The 19,533-nt window shown below is 43.5% G+C and overlaps 1 pseudogene; it reads right to left on the minus strand.

The window, feature by feature from the left end:
- LOC117892246 overlaps nt 1-19,533 on the minus strand; it is a 47,041-nt pseudogene that overhangs the window by 24,498 nt on the left and 3,010 nt on the right.

Below are 19,533 nucleotides of genomic sequence, written 5' to 3' on the forward strand. Positions count from 1 at the left end.
TATTCTTGATCAGCATCAATAGCCGAGTCGATTGAGCCATGTCTGTCTGTCCGTCCGTCCGTCTTGTTTGTCGGCTAGTTCTCAGAGACTATAAGAGCTAGAGCCACCAAATTTTGGCACCAGACTGCTGTATGCTCACACTGAAACCAGTGTATTCAAAAAAAATGAGCCCCGCCCCCTTCCGCCCCCGCAAAAGGGCGAAAACCTCCCAAATCTACAATTTTGAAGATAACAGAAAACTAAAAATGCCATTCCGTAGGGAATGACCATATCTATCAGATCATGGGATCCGATTGGATCATTATTATAGCCACAATGGAGAAATTAATTTTCAGTGGCCAAACCCACCCCGTCCCGCAGCATTCACACTCTGCTTCGCGCTGTTTATGGCCTGGCCCCTGACACGTCACTGCCTCTGCCTCTGCCGCTGCCTCTGCCGCTGCCTCTGCCGCGACTCTGCAGTGTGTGTTTCTAGGGGAGGGTGGCGAGCTAAAGCAGCGTGTTGGCGTGAGTAGTGTTGTTGATGTAGATGACAGGTGAAGAAAAAATGTAAAATTTGACAAATAACCGCTAAAGTCCAGATGTAGTACTGAGTGCCGGGTATAAAAGTTGTTTGTGTCTACTCACAACCAAAAAGTGGTCAAAGTAGACTAACAAATATTTTTAATGACAATGTGGAATATATTTTGAATCCAACCGTAGTCGCCAAGTTGACTGTATCGGTTTGGGTAGATTTAAATAAATCCAGCTAGTTTTTTCTTCACAGAAAGTAATAAAAAATCACAACTGTTATTGATGATGTAAAATTGGTCGCCAAGTTGACCAATTATGTAGGATTTTTCAAATAAATCCAAGTTCCAAAATCGGGAACAATACTCCAGATGAACGGTTAGATGTCCAAAAGTCGGGGGTCACCAAATGTACGAAACAAATGTATCTGTTGATGTAGATTCACTTGGTTCTGGTGATTGTCAATATGACAATCGTATGCTGAAATAGAAATGTGTATGCCACCGGTTCATGTACCAGTAACAAAAGGTCGCCGCAATCGGTACTTGAACAAATTGGGCTTCAGAGATGTGAATACGTCAGAGTTTTCTTTCGTACTGATTTTATTTGGTAAAATGTGAGGTTTATATACAGTTTCTAGTAGTACACTTGTTTACTTAGGATCATAGGCTTGTCTGGACGTTGATATGCAATGACTGCACCATCAAGTGGCCCATGCGACACCAAGCCAAAGCCTGTTACGCGCGGAACCCAGCAGAACGCTGGGTTCTCGCCCAACCGACCGAGGGGCGCTGCCGCATGACGCACGGCGCGATTAACCGAACCGGTCGCGAGCATGCAGGAAAGATAGATGTTAGGCTAAGATTCGAGGAAAATTAGAACTAAACACAACTAAACTAGAGCAACTAGAGCTAAGCAAGCAAAATTATCAAAGTCAAAAATTAAATTAACTACGGGAGAGGTAGGCTAGTATAAGAGATTTAAGAAGAGGAAGGGAGTGAGTCGAGGATATAATGTGATAGAGAGAATTATAATCCGAGCATAACACTCTAAAGGGCACGTGCAAGGCATAATTCGATCTACACATTGGAAGGAACAAAGGAATATAGTTTCTAGTGGGTCTAATGGGAATCGTAAAGTTTACGCGGCTCAACAAGTCAGGGCTGTCTACATCCCCCTTGATCAAGTTGTGCATAAAAATTACACCAAGCATTTTTCTACGACTAACTAAGGATGGAAGATTTATTAAAAGAAGTCTACTACGGTAGGATGGCAGTCTCACAGTTGCATCCCAGTTGAGGCCCCGTAGGGCAAATAATAAGAAGTTTTTCTGTACTGATTCAATACGGTCCTGATGAATGTTGTACTGAGGGCACCATACACATGAGCCGTATTCTAAAATCGGACGAACAAGCGAGATATAGAGAGTCTTCGTTATATAGGGTCATCAAATTCCTTTGACCACCTCTTTATAAACCCAAGCACACCCATGGCTTTATTTACCATGGTAGAAATGTGTTCAGAAAACTTTAACTTGGGGTCTAGTTTAACACCAAGATCATCAACTGATGTAATTCTCTCAAGAGAACTACCGCAGAGGGTGTAAGGTGCCAGTAAGGGGCTGGAGCGATGAAAAGTCATTACTTTGCACTTCGAGGCATTAAGGTGTAACATATTTGCGCAACACCATGACTGAAAGCTATTGAGCTATCCTTATACTGGACACAGAGCTTAACATCATCCGCATACATAAAAACTCGAGAATTTGTTAATACGGAAGGCAGGTCATTAATAAATAGTGTGAAAAGTAAGGGCTATATAAGGGCCCAAATGGCTACCCTGTGGTACTCCAGAAGTAACTATACAGGTAAAGATAAGGAGTTTTTGAAAAGGACTCTTTGAGACTTAGAACACAGGTACACAGGTAGCTAAATCCCTAAAATATATCGGTATATAACGGAAAATACGGGTTTCTTAGGTTTTAGGATTGATCGAGCATTTTTAGCTCATCCGTCTCTCCAGAGATTTTTATGGGCAAGCTTTTAAAAAATGACATATTTTAAAAATTCTTCAATAAAGAGTTCTGCCATATGTCGGGACTTTGATACGCAATGACTGCACCATCAAGTGGCCTATGCGACACCACGCCAAAGCCTGTTACGCGCGGAACCCAGCAGAACGCAGCCCTCCTCCCGCCCAACCGACCGAGGGGCGCTGCCGCATGACGCGCGGCGCGACTAACCGAACCGGACGTTAGGCTAATATTCGAGGAATATTAGAGCTAAACACAACTAAACTAGATCAACTATAGCTAAGCAATCAAAATTACCAAAGTCAGAAATAAGACAAAGCTAAAATGAAACTAACTACGGGAGAGGTAGGCTAGTATAAGAGATTTAAGAAGAGGAAGGGAGTTAGACGAGGATATAATGTGATAGAGGGAACTTAAATCCGAGAATAAAACCGAGGTTAGTGTATGGCATAATTCGATCTACACAGTGGAAGGAACAAAGGAATATAGTTTCTAGTGGGTCTAATGGGAATCGTAAAGTTTATGCGGCTCAACAAGTCAGGGCTGTCTACATCCCCCTTGATCAAGTTGTACATACAAATTACACCAAGCACTTTTCTACGACTAACTAAGGATGGGAGATTTGTTAGAAGAAGTCTACTACGGTAGGATGGCAGTCTCACAGTTGCATCCCAGTTGAGGCCACGCAGGGCAAAAAGTAAAAAGTTTTTCTGCACTGATTCAATACGGTCCTGATGTATGTTGTACTGAGGGCACCATACACATGAGCCGTATTCTAAAATCGGACGAACAAGCGAGATATAGAGAGTCTTATGACTTGACTTAATATCGAAACGCATGGGTCTTTCCTGCAGGGAGATTGAGGCGGAAATGTGCACCTTTATGAGACAAACGAGGAATGGTTTCCAAGATGTTCGGAAGCAATTCAATGCTCTCAACGAGAAGTTCCTTACGTTGGAATCGCAATTTCTGGGCCTCAAACTCTTGAGCGAGTCACCAAGGAAGAAAATCCCGAACAACAACCTACTGCTGGTCTTACCTAGTGGAACGCCTGCCTCTCACCTACAACCGATGGACTCATTTTCTACTCCTAGTGGCCAACCTTCACCGATGGATGTCCATCCGCCATCGGAGGATCCTGCCTTTCTCACGCCTAACAACATAGTAGTTGCCTCAAAAATCCGTACCCCTTTCAATTTGACTTCGGACTTAGTTGCCAGTGATGGAATCCCTAACAGTAACCAGCTTCCAGTTGCAAATTATTTGCCGGTCTCTGTTACATTGAATGGCGATGGATCGGCAGCCTCTTCTAGCTCCTCAGCTCCCGCCCTGAGACTTTTAGGAGTAGCTCCACCAGTTCGCTTTTCCGGTGTTCCACTCAGCGCGGTGGTCCCCGCAAAGCAATCTTTGTCTCTCGTCTTATTCCCGAAGCCACACCGGATGATGTCAAACTACATCTAAGCTCTTATCTTCAATTGCCGCCGGATAATTTTATTATAACTAAATTTAATTTTACACATAAGCGTAATATCTCATCTTTCAAAATTCTTCTTCCCGACTCTCTTCTATCCAAAGCTTTGGAACCGGCTGCATGGCCTGAGCACACTATTATTCATGAATTTCTGCCTAGAGACTCTACCCAGAATCCTCGAGTTACTCTCTTTAAGATTTCAAAAAACTAAGGAACCATTTCTCCATCCAATATCAGAACGTACGTAGTCTTTTAGGTAAATTGCCTAAAATACATACGGACAGTGCCTCTTTTGAGTTCGACGCTATCGCCATAACTGAAACCTGGCTTAACTCCTCTGTCTCCGATCACGAAATTCTCGTCCACAAGTTCTTATAGCAGTGAAAACGGCATTTGCGTCCGAGCTGTTTCCATTCAACAACATCCATGGTATCGAATTCGTTGCAGTCAAAATCCGTATGGGAACAGCATATATCTTTTTGACCTGTTCTTATATCCCACCCAGGTCTGATGCCGTTGTTTATTTGAACCACCTATCTGCAATTCGATCTGTAGTTTCTGCTTTAGGCTGTGCTGATCAGATACTAGTTATGGGTGACTTCAACATCCCATCTCTATCTTGGCAACAGGATGATTCAAACATGTTGCTACCTGGAAGTCAACATGATTTCGTCGAGGGGGTAACTGACGTCTCGCTTGCCCAAATTAACTCTGTCAGAAATAATAGAGATAGACTGTTAGATCTCATCTTTGTCAGCGATGCCTCTCGTACAACGGTTTTAAGAGGCAATCTGATATCTTTTCCCGAAGATCCGCATCATCCTACTTTATCTATATTTTTCGAAGTCTCTATTGCTAACACCATTTTACCTTCAAAAAGTCGTATAAAATGTTTTCGCAAAACTAATTTTATCGATCTTTGTCTGCATCTCTCGCAAGTGGATTGGTCCTTTCTTCAGTCCTCATCACATATAGAGCCTACTGTCCATCTGTTTTACGAAACATTATACTCTGCCCTCGATACCTACGTCCCTGAAGTCACCGTTTGTGTTTCCTCTAAACCTCCGTGATTTTCCAAGAATCTGTCTTACCTAAAAAATAAAAAATCTCGGCTCTATAAAAAGTACCAGATAACTGGCTCTTTGTCTGTCTTTGCCCAATATTCTTCGGTTCGCTCTCAATTTCTTATGGTCAATAAGAAATGTTATAACGTATATCTTTCCCAATGTGGCAAAAATTAGTAATCCCAAAAAATTCTTTTCGTTCGTCAACTCAAAACGCAAGTCTAACGCGTTCCCTTCTTCCCTTCAGTTACAGTCTAAAACAGAAACTTTAGATCAAGGAATTGCAAATTTATTTGCCACCTTCTTTCAATCGACCTACTCCTCGGATACTTATGACTCTTCCACCCCTTATCCATACCATCTACCTCATGTTAATAACATGTTTATTCCCTTCCTTGATGAAAGTACAGTCTTTGAAGGGTTGTCATCAATTGACATCTGTTTCTCTGCGGGTCCAGATAAAGTTCCGAGCTGTATTTTAAAATATTGCGCTCAAGCCCTATCTCATCCTTTGACCTTCTTATTTAATTTTTCCCTGGAGCATTCTCGCCTCCCCATGATCTGGAATGAATCCTACCTTATTCCTCTTCACAAGAAAATATCGAAAATTATCGTGGTATTGCTAAACTATCTGCCATTCCGAAGTTGCTGGAGCACCTTGTCACTCGTCATTGCAACATGCATGTTCTAGCATTATATCCCCGACGCAACATGGTTTTTTTAGACATCGATCTACATACATCTACTAACCTTTTAGAATTCTCGTCTCTAATCAACCGAGGATTTCAAAGTGGCTTGCAGACTGACGTCATTTTTACAGATTTCAGTAAAGCTTTTGATTCTGTTAATCATAACCTGCTGATCCATAAGCTCTCTTTATTAGGTTTTCCCAAAAATCTTGTAAATTGGATATCATCGTACCTGTCGAATCGCACACAGCGTGTTTTGTTTAACAATGTCTTGTCGAATGTTGTGAAAGTAACCTCTGGAGTTCCTCAAGGAAGTCATTTAGGTCCGCTTCTTTTCAATTTGTTTGTGAACGACCTGCCCCAAGTTTTTTTGCACTCAGTTACTTTAATGTATGCTGATGACGTTAAAATTTGTTTTTCCTTTTCCGACTGGTACTTACACACTCGCCTACAACTTGACCTTGATGAATTAAGCATTTGGTGTTCAAATAACCTACTCTTCTTAAACCATGCAAAGTGCAAACATATGACTTTTCACCCGCCTTTGCACCACACCATGTTTGTTTCAAATGACTAGTCCTTTTCTCTATGGATTTCTTCAACCATGTTCTGGACCGAAGTTTGACGATCCGTAGATATAACGTTGGTTCCATATTGGAGTATTGTTCTTGTGTGTGGAGTCCACAATACAAGGAGCAACAAATTATTATTATTATTATAAACTGGGACTCTAAAAGACTCCTTCCACCATACCTATCTAGGCTAAAACTACTGAACCTACCCTCTTTACACCATCGCAGAATTTGAAATGGGGTGGTATTCATGCATAAGCTCATCTCGGGATTGTGGACTCCCAAACGCTTTTGGGACGATCCGCCCCATCCGATTATCCATATGTAGATCTAACTACTCCCAGCATGAACCTTTCCGGGTTTTATGCAATAATTATAATTACTTGTACCATCTAATATCCCCCGAATTATCCCTTGAAAAAATTATATTTAACATTTTTCATTACCTTAGTTTAGAAAATTTGTAAATTGTATCTTTCCTTTCTCTCTTGTACATATATAATTAGTTTATTATTATTCCTATTCCATTATTAACAGATAATTGTTAATTGAAATAAATAAATAAAATCAAATTCCTTTGACCACCTCTTTATAAACCCAAGCACACCCATGACACCCAAGATCATCAACTAATGTAATTCTCTCTAGAGAAATACCGCAGAGGGTGTAAGGAGCCATTAAGGGGCTGGAGCGATGAAAAGTCATTACTTTGCACGTCGAGGCTTTAAGGTGTAACATATTAGCTCAACACCATGACTGAAAGCTATGGAGCTATCCTTATACTGGACACAGAGCTTAACATCATCCGCATACATAAAAACTCGAGAATTTGTTAATACGGAAGGCAGGTCATTAATAAAGAGTGTGAAAAGTAAGGGGCCTAAATGGCTACCCTGTGGTACTCCAGAAGTAACCATAACAGGTAAAGATAAGGAGTTTTTGAAAAGGACCCTTTGAGACCTAGAACACAGGTAGCTAGAAATCCATCTCAAAAGATTGGGCGGAAACCCTAGAAGGTCGAGCTTTTGAGCAAGAAGAGAATGGTTTACAGAATCGAATGCCTTACTGAAGTCAGTGTAAAAAACATCCGTCTGCAAGTTACCTTGGAACCCTTTAATGACAAAGAGAGTGAACTCTAAAAGATTAGTAATTGTTGATAGTCGCCTTATAAATACGAGCTGAGCTGGAGATATATGTGATTTGCAGAGATGTTGCAAGTGCGGAGTTAAAATTTTCTCAAACATTTTGGGAATTGCGGATAACTTAGATATATGTACCTTTATAGCTGTTTGCTTCAGACTTGCTATCTTTCTTATAGAGAGGAATTATATAAGATTCCTTCCAGATAGGGGGAAAGCATGAATAAAGGATGCATAGAGTGAATAGTTTAAACAAGAGACCACACAAAGATTCGGCACAGTACCTGAGTACACAGCCGGGTGGCTCTAGCTCTTATAGTCTCTGAGAACTAGCCGACAAACAAGACGGACAGAGGGAAAGACAGACAGACAGACATAGACTCGGCTATTGATGCTGATCAAGAATATATATATACTTTATGGGGTCGGAATCGTTTCCTTCTGTGCGTTACATACTTTCACTTGGTGCACAAATACAAAATACCCTATTTACTCTTCGAGTACCTACCGGGTATAAAAATATGGTACAGGTACACTGACTGAGTACCGGGTATAAAAGATGTGACGCGTAAGGTGCGTTTCACACGTCCCATCTCGTTCTACATACAGTTGCTGCGAAAATAATAGCACCGTGTGGTACAAAAGACTTTATTGTTTAAAAAAATGGGTTCTTTACAACATTTCTTGCACTTTGAAGTAATAAAAAGTAGGTAAATATCAATAATTTAGGCAATTTTTCGAAAAAGAAGCGAAATTGAACGGCAACAAATTTAGCACCTTTTATTTTATTTAAATAAACTTTTACTTCTCCGAGCTTTTTGATATATTGTGCTTTTAATGTTTATATACAGTCGTTGGTTTAAGTCGTTTGTAAACAGATAGATACAAAATATTAGTTGTTATGGGTCCTCGAAAACACTTTAGGGGGAAAAAAAGCCAAAGGATCAAAACCTTAACTCCAAAAGAAGAAAGCTATTCTTAGTGAGGTAAATAGTAGGTTCCTCATCTAAAATTATTCTTAATGCTTTAAAACATATTTCCAACAAGAAACTCGTGAAAGAATTATCGCAATATCCACTTTTCGGTTGAAAATGCTAGTTTCTGAGAGCAAGAGGGGTCGGGGTAAGCCGGCCACAGAGCTTAAAATGGATCTTAAAAAAATTCCAAAGATAAACAAGGCTAGATCTAGCTTAAGAGAATATAAATTAAGTGTTCGAAGTCTGAGAAAAAATCCAGTTTAGCAAAGAAACCTTGGGGCAAATTGAATACAAGGTATAAAAAACACTAGAGTTGGCCCAGATAAATATGGAAATAGATTCTGTCATCCGGAGGAAGCCAAATTTTGTTTTTTTTTTTTTGTTGCCAAAACTTTAGATCTTATGTAAAACGACTACCTAATGAAAAACAAAACCCTTTAACTGACATTAAAATCTAATAATCATGCTGAGACACGCATCATGGTATGTGCATGCTTTTCGTTTTACGGAGGTGGTTTAGTACCCGTGCTCGAATCGATGATGAATCCACATGTCTTTGTTGTTATATAATAAAACAACAATGCTGCCTTATATGCAATAGAAAATGCCGTTGATTTGTGTCTTTTCATCAGGGAAATGACCCAAAACAGGCCAGAAGAGAGATCTAAGGGGTTTTAAAACAGTGACTTTTATGCAATGTTTTCTCTTGCTAGGTCCCCAGATATGAACCATAGGGAAAATCTTTGAGGAACAGTTAAGGAATATGTTTCTAATACGAAATCAAAGAAAAAGTTTGACATTTGGGGGCCTGCCATATTAGTGGAGATGAATCTCCCAGGAAAGACGCGAAGATAATGTTACATTTTATGACAGGACTCTGAGCCCTCTTATACCCGGTACTCGAAGAGTAAATAGGGATGTACATATGTAACGCAGAGAAGGAAACGTTTCCGACCCCACAAAGTATATATGTACATATATTCTTGATAAGCATCAATAGCCGAGTCGATATAGCCATGTCTATCTGTCCGTCCGTCCGTCCGTCCGTCCGTCCGTCCGTCTTGTTGAGCGCCTAGATCTCAGAGACTATAAGAGCTAGAGCCACACAATTTTGTATGTTCACACTGTTACACTGTTGTATTTCAAAAACGAGAAGGGACGTGTGAGACGCTTCTTAGGCGTCACAACTTTTATACCCGGCACTCAGTACTACATCTGCACCTTTGCGGTTATTGTACATTTTTTCTTCATCTGTCATCTACACCAACAACACTACTCACGCCAACACGCTCCTTTTGCTCGCTACCCTCCCCTAGAGCAACACACTGCAGAGTCAGGGCAGAGACGCGGCAGAGGCAGAGACGTGTCAGAGGCAGAAGCAGAGTTTGAATGAGAGAATATGCAAAAAAACAAATATAAGCTGCGGCACGGGGTGGGTTTAGCCACTGCAAATTAATTTCATCATTGTGGCTATAATAATGGTGGCTCTAACTTTTATGGTCTCTGAGTACAAGGCGCTCATCAGGACAGACGGACGGACGGACGGACAAACGGACAGACGGACAGACACATGGCTCTATCGACTCGTCTATTGATGCTGATCAAGAATATTTATACTTTATGGGGTCGGAAACGTTTCCTTCTGTGCGTTACATACATCCGTTATTCCGCACAAATACAATATACCCTATTCACCCTTCGAGTACCGGGTATAATTAGCCCCGGCCCCACAAAGCACGATAGTCTGCGGTATCCACAATTTTGAAGATACGGAAATGTGTAAAAAGTATAAAAAGCTGCTGGGCGGTGTGGGGATAGCCACTGTTGGAAGCTGACGAGCCTTTTCGGCAACTATGACTCCACATTTACGACAATAATTCTCCGTATTTAGTTTTTAATATTTTTGTTCATTATTTTACGATTATATACAATTTAAAGGGGCGTAGCCGTGAACTACGATTCGGTTTGTTAAAATGTTGAGCGATCGATTATGAATATAACGGGTTCGCGTTGGACATATGTAGAAATAATTGGACTGCTCAGAGAGATGCACGGCGATCGACAATATTTTAGACTGACTCAAGAAAAGGGCAAAGCACTGCAGTGTAAGCAGTACGAAGGGTGCATACATTTTCGTGCGCTTCTATGCACGGTGAGAGGGAGCGATGCGCGCGACAATAGCATATTAGTATAAGAGATAAACAAGGCGAGCTGATCTTAATAATTATGTATTTGCTGCTGCTCCGAACATACCCCTACACTTCACGCCACCGTTGAAAGACCAGGGCTTTTAACAGTATCCTCAACGGGTAGCACGCACAGCTTGTTGACAGCTCGACGAGTGGTTCCGGATGGTGTCCGCAGGACGGCAACTCGCACAGCCCCACTTCAACGGCGGCAGGCTCTCATCCTTGATGCAGTCGACGTCGTTGACTTGAATCGAAGGCTGCGGTGTGCGCCATTTTGCACGTTGTTGGAGCAGAGATAAATCCAACGCTTCCAAAAGATCTGCTGGGCACAGGTGATTCGTTGCCAGCAATCCAATCTATCGAAGATTAGACCCGTTACGTCTGGCTCGAGAAACTCCATCAGCGGACGACCAATTAGAAAATGTCCTGGTGTGAGGACGCCAAGATCTTCAGGGTTTTCTGAATAGCGATAAGAGGTCGAGATTTGATTACAGCCTGGATTTGGCAGACCTAGGTCCACAGCTCATCAAAAGTAAAGAGGGAAGAAAGCGATAAAATGCTTCTTGGCCATCTTCACTGCTGCCTGCCATAAGCCCCCGAAATGGGTTCTCGCTCCAAAACCTCTTGCGAAGGTCCTCTAACTCGTTTCTTACGCCCACAAAGTTTGTGGCATTGTCCGACAAAATGCATCGGGGAATGCCGCGAGTGGCAACGAAGCGTTTGAGGGAACTCAAGAACGCAGCAGTTGTTAGGTCCTTCACGAGTTCCAACCAGACGGCCTTTGTTGCAAAACAGATGAAGACGCTGATGTAGCACTTCATAAGCGATCGACTGCGCCCTTCTGGCTTATAATAGAAAGGACTGCAATAGTCAATTCCAGTGACGCTGAATGCAGGCGAATCCTGCACTTGATCCTTTGGCAGGTCAGCCATAATGTGTACTAGACGAGGTCTGGATCTACAGTAGATAACGCATTTCCGCAAGGCTCGAGATACGGTTTTCATGCCGGCGATGGGCCAGAACTGCAGGCGAATCGCTCCAAGTAGCGACTGTGGGTGATTATGGCGAACGTCAATGGATGATCCCTGGGCAAAATGATTGGGTGACGAGCATCGAAGTTAAGAGTTGAGTGATGTAGACGGCCGCCAACGCGAATGAGACCAAAGTCATCTATAAACGGCGACAGCGATGATATACTGCTAGTGGACTCCGCGCAGCTCCCTTTTCGAAGAGCACGGAACTCAGGCTAAAGGTGGTACGTGTTGAACGATTCGACATAGCGGATGCACTTATGAACGTAGCCAAAAATGCGCATCATGACTCCGAATAAGTTGATGGGCTTAAACGAAAGCGAGATGTCGACTCGCTCAGATGACAGCAATACCCGATATCGAATTTCCGGAAGGTTGACTTCTGGCGAGCACCTTTCAGGCCAACAACTTCTTTCGCCTTGCAAGAATGATGGTCCATGCATCCACAAACTCGATTGCAAGAGCTCCTGAGGTGGTGCTCCCTTTGACAGATTGTCAGCCGGGTCCATCTCAGTTGGCACATAGCGCCAATCTATGCCCCTAGTAAGTTGTTGTATGGCAGAGATCTTATTCGTCACAAAGACGTTGAATTTGGAAAACTCCTCTCGCAGCCAAGACAAGACTACAGTGGAGTCCAACCAACAATGGATTGGGCAGTCGAAGGTACTCATTTTTCTTATTTCGCGAAGTAAATTGGCTAATAAGAACGCTGCACATAATTCAAGTTTAGGCACCGTGAGGGTCTTTAGTGGAGCTCTAGCCTTCGAACAAAGTAAAAGAACCTCAACGGCGGTATCCGTAAACGATCGAGCATTGATACAGGCTCCACAGGCCTGGAGGCTTGCATCACAGAAGGCATGTAGTTCGAACCTTGATTTAGTTAGAAGTATGTAACGTGGGAATGTAGCGGCACCTACAGTAGCGAAGTCCGAGCAAAAATCTGCCTAAGCCAATTCCAAAGGCTGAGGAAGACTTTCATCCCAATGCTGCTTGTCTCTCCACATGCGCTGCATGATGATTTACCCTTTTGTCAATGTGGGCCCGACCACACAACGCTTAGTGTGCTTGCCAACACCGATTTGAGGAGCAAATGTAAATAAAAATTTGTCCTTATGGGGCTCCCAAATGAGCCCAAGGGCTTTGGTAACGTCGCTTCCATCATCCAACTTCAAAAAACTTTCCTTTTCGGAATCTGGGACCATACAAAGAACATCAATTGAAAATTGCCTCGAGCGAGAAGATCCTTGGTTTGAGTCATAATTTCCAACACTTCCTCGGCCGAATTGCCTACAGAAATCATGTCGTCGACGTAGAAGTCTTAGAATGGTTTCCGACCCTAATGGGTACGACGAAGACTCCTCCATGGCTAGCTGATGCATAGCTCGAATAGCTAAAAACGATGCAGGCTTAGTACCATAGGTGACTGTGTTTAAGAGAGTCCCTCCACAATATGCATTGGAGCATGGTGTCATGCACTGAGACTCGCACACACCTATACATTTTTGATATATCACCTGTAAGAGCAATAGGAAATGCCCGAAAACGGATAAGGGTGTGAAACAGTTTGTTTGACCGTGAAACAGTCATGCGGCAAGAAATATTGGCACTTGTGCCTATCTTCGCTGGGCACCAGAGACATATGGCCGAGGGACTCCTTCATGAATGCCGAATATTTTTCATAAAGAGCTGGATTGCGGACGAACTTCCGCTCCAAATTTATCAAGCGCCGATTTGCTTGCAAGACGGAATCACCCAATGAATCCAGACTTCGCTTCATAGGCAAGCGAACAGAATATTCCCGGAGGGTAGACGAGTGTGATGGCTTACGAAGTTGTGACGCCCAGCGCCGCAACACAAAGCGCAGGCGTCACAAGCTATATATAAATACTTACATATAATTACACAACTCAAATTCAAACAAAAGAGGCGCGCGCGCCAAACCAACCGCGGAAGAACGGCCACACTAAACAGCCGGGCGCGGAACGCGTTAGGGCTAAACCCCAAAATCCCGAATGCCAACAGCTGATCGCCGGCAATATAAGGAGGATCGCCGGACCGAATCTGGGCAGTCCGTCTGGGCTAGCCAGGCAGTCCACCTTGGATAGCCTGGGATTAACCTCCCAATTTTGCTAAGCGGTGCTAACGACAAAGTATTCTACTTTGCCGAGCGGCCAAATCTTCTCCTCGGAGTGAGAAGAGATCCGATTGGATCATTATTATGGTCACAATGAAGAAATTCATTTGCAGTGGCAAAACCCACCCCGTCGCGCAGCTTATATTTGTATTTTGCACATTCTCTCATTCACACTCTGCCTCGCGCAGTGTGAGGCCTCTACCTCTGACACGTCTCTGCCTCTGCCTCTGCCTCTGCCGAACTCTGCCGCGTCTCTGCCCTGACTCTGTAGTGTGTTGCTCTAGGGGAGGGTGGCGAGCTAAAGGAGCGAGTTGGCGTGAGTAGTGTTGTTGATGTAGATGACAGATGAAGAAAAAATTTAAAATTTGACAAATAACCGCTAAGGTGCAGATGTAGTACTGAGTGCCGGGTATAAAAATTGTGACGCGTAAGAAGCGTCTCACACGTCCTTTCTCGTTTTTCAAGTGTTTACCGTATGTGCGCCAAAAAATGATTTGGTGCAGTTTATGTGGCAAGGTCGCGAAAGATGTGAAAGTGGTTCATGTACCGGTATGTTTAAAGAAGAGAAAATTGTGGGAGCAAAGTCTGTACTGCAGCCTTACTGTGAACTCGACAATTTGCGATTAACATTTCGATGCTTCACAGTGGAGGTCGGCACCAAAGGAAGGGCAGACATATAAAATAAGGCGACTGAAAGCTGATGCTGTTCCGCAGGGCGAGCCTGAACCAAAATTTGTTAAATTAGGCTTCGCCAACTCGAGTACACAAACAGAGTAAGCTTAACATGCTGAAATCTATATATATAAAAGAAAGTCGTATTTGTTACAACACTTATAACTCGAGAACGGCTGGACCGATTGCCAAGGTTTTTGATTTGTTGGATTTGTTTCCGTCCCGAGTAGCAGAATACATCTTAAAAACAACTTATGGCCTGTTTGTTGCGGCCTTAAAGCCAAAACTTCATTTTTTTCTGAAGACATCATGTGTGTGCTCAGAAATTTGTCTAAAAAGTTAATTTGTTGTTCATTTGTATTTGTTTAATCATATTTAATATTTGTTTTTTTTATTTGTTCAATTTTGGATAAATCATTTTAATAACAATGCCGCGTCCTAGAAGATCTAATCTTTCCCAGCGAAATCGAAACGGAGCGCCTGACTTTCATTCGGTTGAATCAAGCTAAATTGCGTTCGGAAGAGTATATCCGTTTACGCGATGCAAATAGCACAAAAGGAGATTCAGAAAATGTTGGTCGATTGACTATTTTACCGGCGACATACATACATAGGTAGCCCGCGTCATTTGCACGAATATGCGCAAGATGCAATGACATACATATGTTAGTCATTATGGTCGGCCTGATCTATTCATTACATTTACATGTAATCAAAAATGGATAGAAATTATTCAATTGCTGCTTCCCGGACAAACATCAAGTGATCGTCACGACATCACCGCATGTGTTTTCACATGCAACACGTCTTTGGGAATACTCGATGCTGGATGTATTCAATCGAATGGCAAAAACGAGGCCTACCGCATGCTCACATTCTGATTTGGTTAGTCGAAAGAATTCGGCCAGATCAAATAGATGACATCATATGTGCGGAGATTCCTGCTCCTGAAACCGATCCAGTCCTACATGATATTGTAGTCACGAATATGATTCATGGACCGTGTGGCACTATCAACCGACAATCACCGTGCATGGTCGACGGCAAATGTTCCAAACGGTATCCACGAAAATTGACGGCAGAGACCATTACAGGCAACGATGGTTATCCATTGTATCGGCGTCGATCGCCCGATGATAATGGTAGAACTGTCACAACTAAAGTGAAAGGAAACGATTTCGTAGTTGACAACAGTTGGATTGTTCCATATTCGCCACTTCTTTCCAAAACATTCAAAGCACACTGTAATGTTAAGTATTGCAATTCGGTCAAGTCAATTAAATACATTTGCAAATATGTCACGAAAGGGAGCGACATGGCGGTTTTTGGTATCCAGACATCCAATACCAACGATGAAATCACGCGCCATCAAGTTGGTAGATATGTGAACTGCAATGAAGCAATTTGGCGTATGTTTTCATTCCCTATTCACGAACGTCATCCAACTGTTTTACATTTGGGGGTGCATCTAGAGAACGGTCAGAGAGTATATTTCACAGCGTCGAATGCTGCTCAACGTGCCGAAACACATCCAGCGACAACACTGACCAGTTTCTTTGCGATTTGTCAAAGCGATCGTTCGCACGAACTTTGCTTTTCTCAGAAATGCCACGTTATTACACTTGGAACGCTACATCGAAGAGATTTTAACGTCGGAAGCAAGGCGATGCATTTCCTGGTCATCCAGATATGCGTTCTACTGATGCTCTTGGTCGTATTGACACAGTTCATCCGAAGAATGATGAATGTTTCTATTTGCGGTTGTTGCTGGTACATGTTCGAGGGCCAACATCATTTGAATCACTGCGAACTGTTAATGGTATCGTGTGCCCCACATTTCGTGCAGCATGTCAAGAGCTAAATTTGCTTGACAACGATACTCATTGGAAAACGACAATCGCTGAAGCAATTATTTCTGCATCTCCAAGTCAGATACGCACATTATTTGCTATCATCATTTCAACATGCTTCCCATCGAACCCACGTGACCTGTGGAACAAATGCAAAGATAACATGTCAGAAGATATTTTACATCGAATTCGCGTCAGCTCAAGAAATTACGATCTTGAGATGAATGAGGAGATCCATAACCAGACTTTGCTCTTGATCGAAGATATGTGTTACCTCATGTGCGGCAGTTTGTTAGTTAGGTTAGGAATGCCAGCGCCAGATCGCGGAATGAATGACGCATTTAATAGAGAATTGGAACGTGAACGTGAATATGATCCACATGAACTAATCCAATCAGTTCAAACGAATGAACCTCTGTTGAATCCTAAGCAGAGGGAAGTCTATGATACACTGATTAATGCAATTGATGATGGAAATGGCGGCTTATTTTTTTTGGATGCCCCCGGTGGAACTGGGAAGACATTCCTCATGTCATTGACTTAGGCCACTGTACGTGCGAGATCCGAAATTGCGGTAGCAATTGCTTCTTCTGGAATAGCGGCCACATTGTTAGACGGATGCCGTACGGCTCACTCAGCGTTAAAATTGCCATTAAACCTTCAAACCACTGAACAACAAACATGTAACATTTCGAAAAACTCCGCAATGGCCAAAGTTTTAGTAGCATCAAAAATCATCATAAAGAACGAATGCACAATGGCGCACAAACGCGCATTGGAAGCACTAGACCGAAAATTAAAAGATCTGCGCAATGACTCGAGATGTTTTGGTGATGCAATGATTTTATTATCTGGCGATTTCCGACAAACACTACCAGTCATTCCAAGATCTACTGCTGCCGACGAAATAAACGCTTGCCTCAAAGCATCAAATCTGTGGCGATATGTAATGAAACTTCAACTGTCTGTAAATATGAGAGTTGCATTGTTGAACGATCTATCTGCTGATGATTTCTCAAAGCAATTGCTGACTATCGGTAAGGGCCGTGTTCCTGTTGACAAATCGAGCGGTTTGATTTTATTTCCTCCAAATTTTTGCAATTTCGTATCATCAAAAGACGAGCTTATCAACAAAGTATTCCCGGATATCATTGCTAACCACAAAAATACTAAATGGTTAAGTGAGCGAGCAATTTTGGCAGCTGTTTTGTGGGGGGAGGTTCTTGCCAGTAAGTTCCGAGTTTTATTCTTCCTTCAAAGTGCTTCTGGTAATTGAATTAAAGTCGCTGGATTTTGACGAAGTAATAACACAGCGCGCGTGCATATATGTTCAGTTTATTCGTGACACTGTTTTTTCTATTCTATGCTTACTTCTACTCTATTTGGGCGCGCAGGCCGCTGCTCGGCTTAGAGCTTTTGGGTTATAGGTGAGTTTGTTGTTTTTGTTGTGTTTGTGTAGCGTGAGAACATGGTGCATGCTTTTCGGCATGAACATCCTCCCCCTCTTGCAATATAATTGCAACAAGAAGGATGCGCCCAGGAACGGGGGAGGACATTCGTTACTTCGTTAAGCCGTGCTGCATGTTCCGGAAAGGGTCCATCCGAACACCGTGTTCTGGGCTACAGGGAAGCCTTCTGTGCTTGGGATCACTCCCGGCAGAATAATCTTGGGGTAGACATCTGCCCCCAGTACCAATGAAACGGTGCTCGGCCGATGAAATTTCTCATCTGCCAAGTGCATGTTTGCGAAGTGGTCCTTGACATGGTCGCCCAAGGGTCTAGCCGGAGTCCTTATTTGGAGTTGAGGTCGCACAGACAGCACAACCTCCAGCCTGACATCGCTCCTCGTCCTTGATTGGATTAAGGCGGTGCAAGCACCTTCGGCACCAACGCGAGTGACGGAAAGCCCAAAGGCCGTTGCCAATGATGCGTTGATGCAGCTGGTTGGGCTGCACGGATCAATAAGTGCGCCAGATTCGAAGGTCTTGTGCCCAGTATCGACGACGACCCATGCCGTCGGAAGGATGCTGGTGCTCCTGGATTGCAGGAGCGATGCCAAAGTCGTCGGAGGAGGAGCGGATCTGGAGGTCGATCTCACTGGTGGAGAGTCTTCCCTTGATGGAAGTGAACGTGACTTCGGACGTGAAGTCTGGCGCGATCCGCCCAGGTGGAGGAGTGTGTGGTGGCCTTTTCCGAACACCCGGCATCTGTCGCCGCTTCGGCATGAGCGACCGGAGTGCTGGTGAGCCAGGCAATTGTGGCAGTACTTGTTAATTAGCACTGCCCGTAGACGTTTCTCCGCGGTGAGCTTCAGAAACCGTTGGCACTTCCTTAGCGCGTGAACTCCTCGGCAGACCCGACAGCGGAAGCTGTTGGATCCCCTCGGCTGGTTGCGCTGTACTGGACGTTGGCGAGGTGTCATGCTTAAAAAAAAGAGAGATCGTGGAATATTAGCGGATGGATCATACTGGGACGTGGACAGCACTGTCTACCGGAAGAAGAATGAGTTTTGCTACTGGCAGCTTAATGGTGCCGCGGACAGTCAAAACGTCGACCACGCGGACCATGCCATCGACCCCTGGATGCGTTCGCTCAATTCTTCCTAGGCGCCATTCATTGAGGGGTAGGTTGTCTTCCTTGATGACAACCATGTCGCCTGCCTGAAGATTTCTTGTCGGGATTTGCCACTTATTCCTTTTGTGTAACTCTTTGAGGTATTCGTCTTTCCAACGGAGACAAAACTGCTTGTTTTGAGCCTTCAGACGCTGCCATCTATTGATTATTGACCCAGCTTCCTCTTTTATTTCTGGCTCTGCAATGGAGATCAGCGGACCGCCAACCAGAAAGTGGCCTGGACTGAGGGCTAGGAGATCAGTCGGATCTTCTGACATGGGAGAAATCGGCCGCGAATTCAAGCACGCTTCAATCTTGGAGAGGAGGGTCGACAACTCTTCATAAGTATACTTCGAGGTCGACGTGGACTTGTAGAAAAGCGTCTTGAAACTTTTCACTCCCGCTTCCCACAAGCCACCCATGTGAGGTGCGCTTGGAGGATTGAACCTCCACGTGAGGTTCTGTTGAGGATTTGCGGAAATAAAACACTCCCTTGTGGCTACTAGAAAGTCCTGGGACAGGGCTTTTGAGGCTCCTACGAATGTTTTTCCATTGTCGGAGTATATTTGCTGAGGACAACCCCGCCTTGC

This window comes from Drosophila subobscura, chromosome A (assembly GCF_008121235.1).
Source record: "Drosophila subobscura isolate 14011-0131.10 chromosome A, UCBerk_Dsub_1.0, whole genome shotgun sequence".
In the NCBI taxonomy this organism is placed as follows: Eukaryota; Metazoa; Arthropoda; class Insecta; order Diptera; family Drosophilidae; genus Drosophila; species Drosophila subobscura.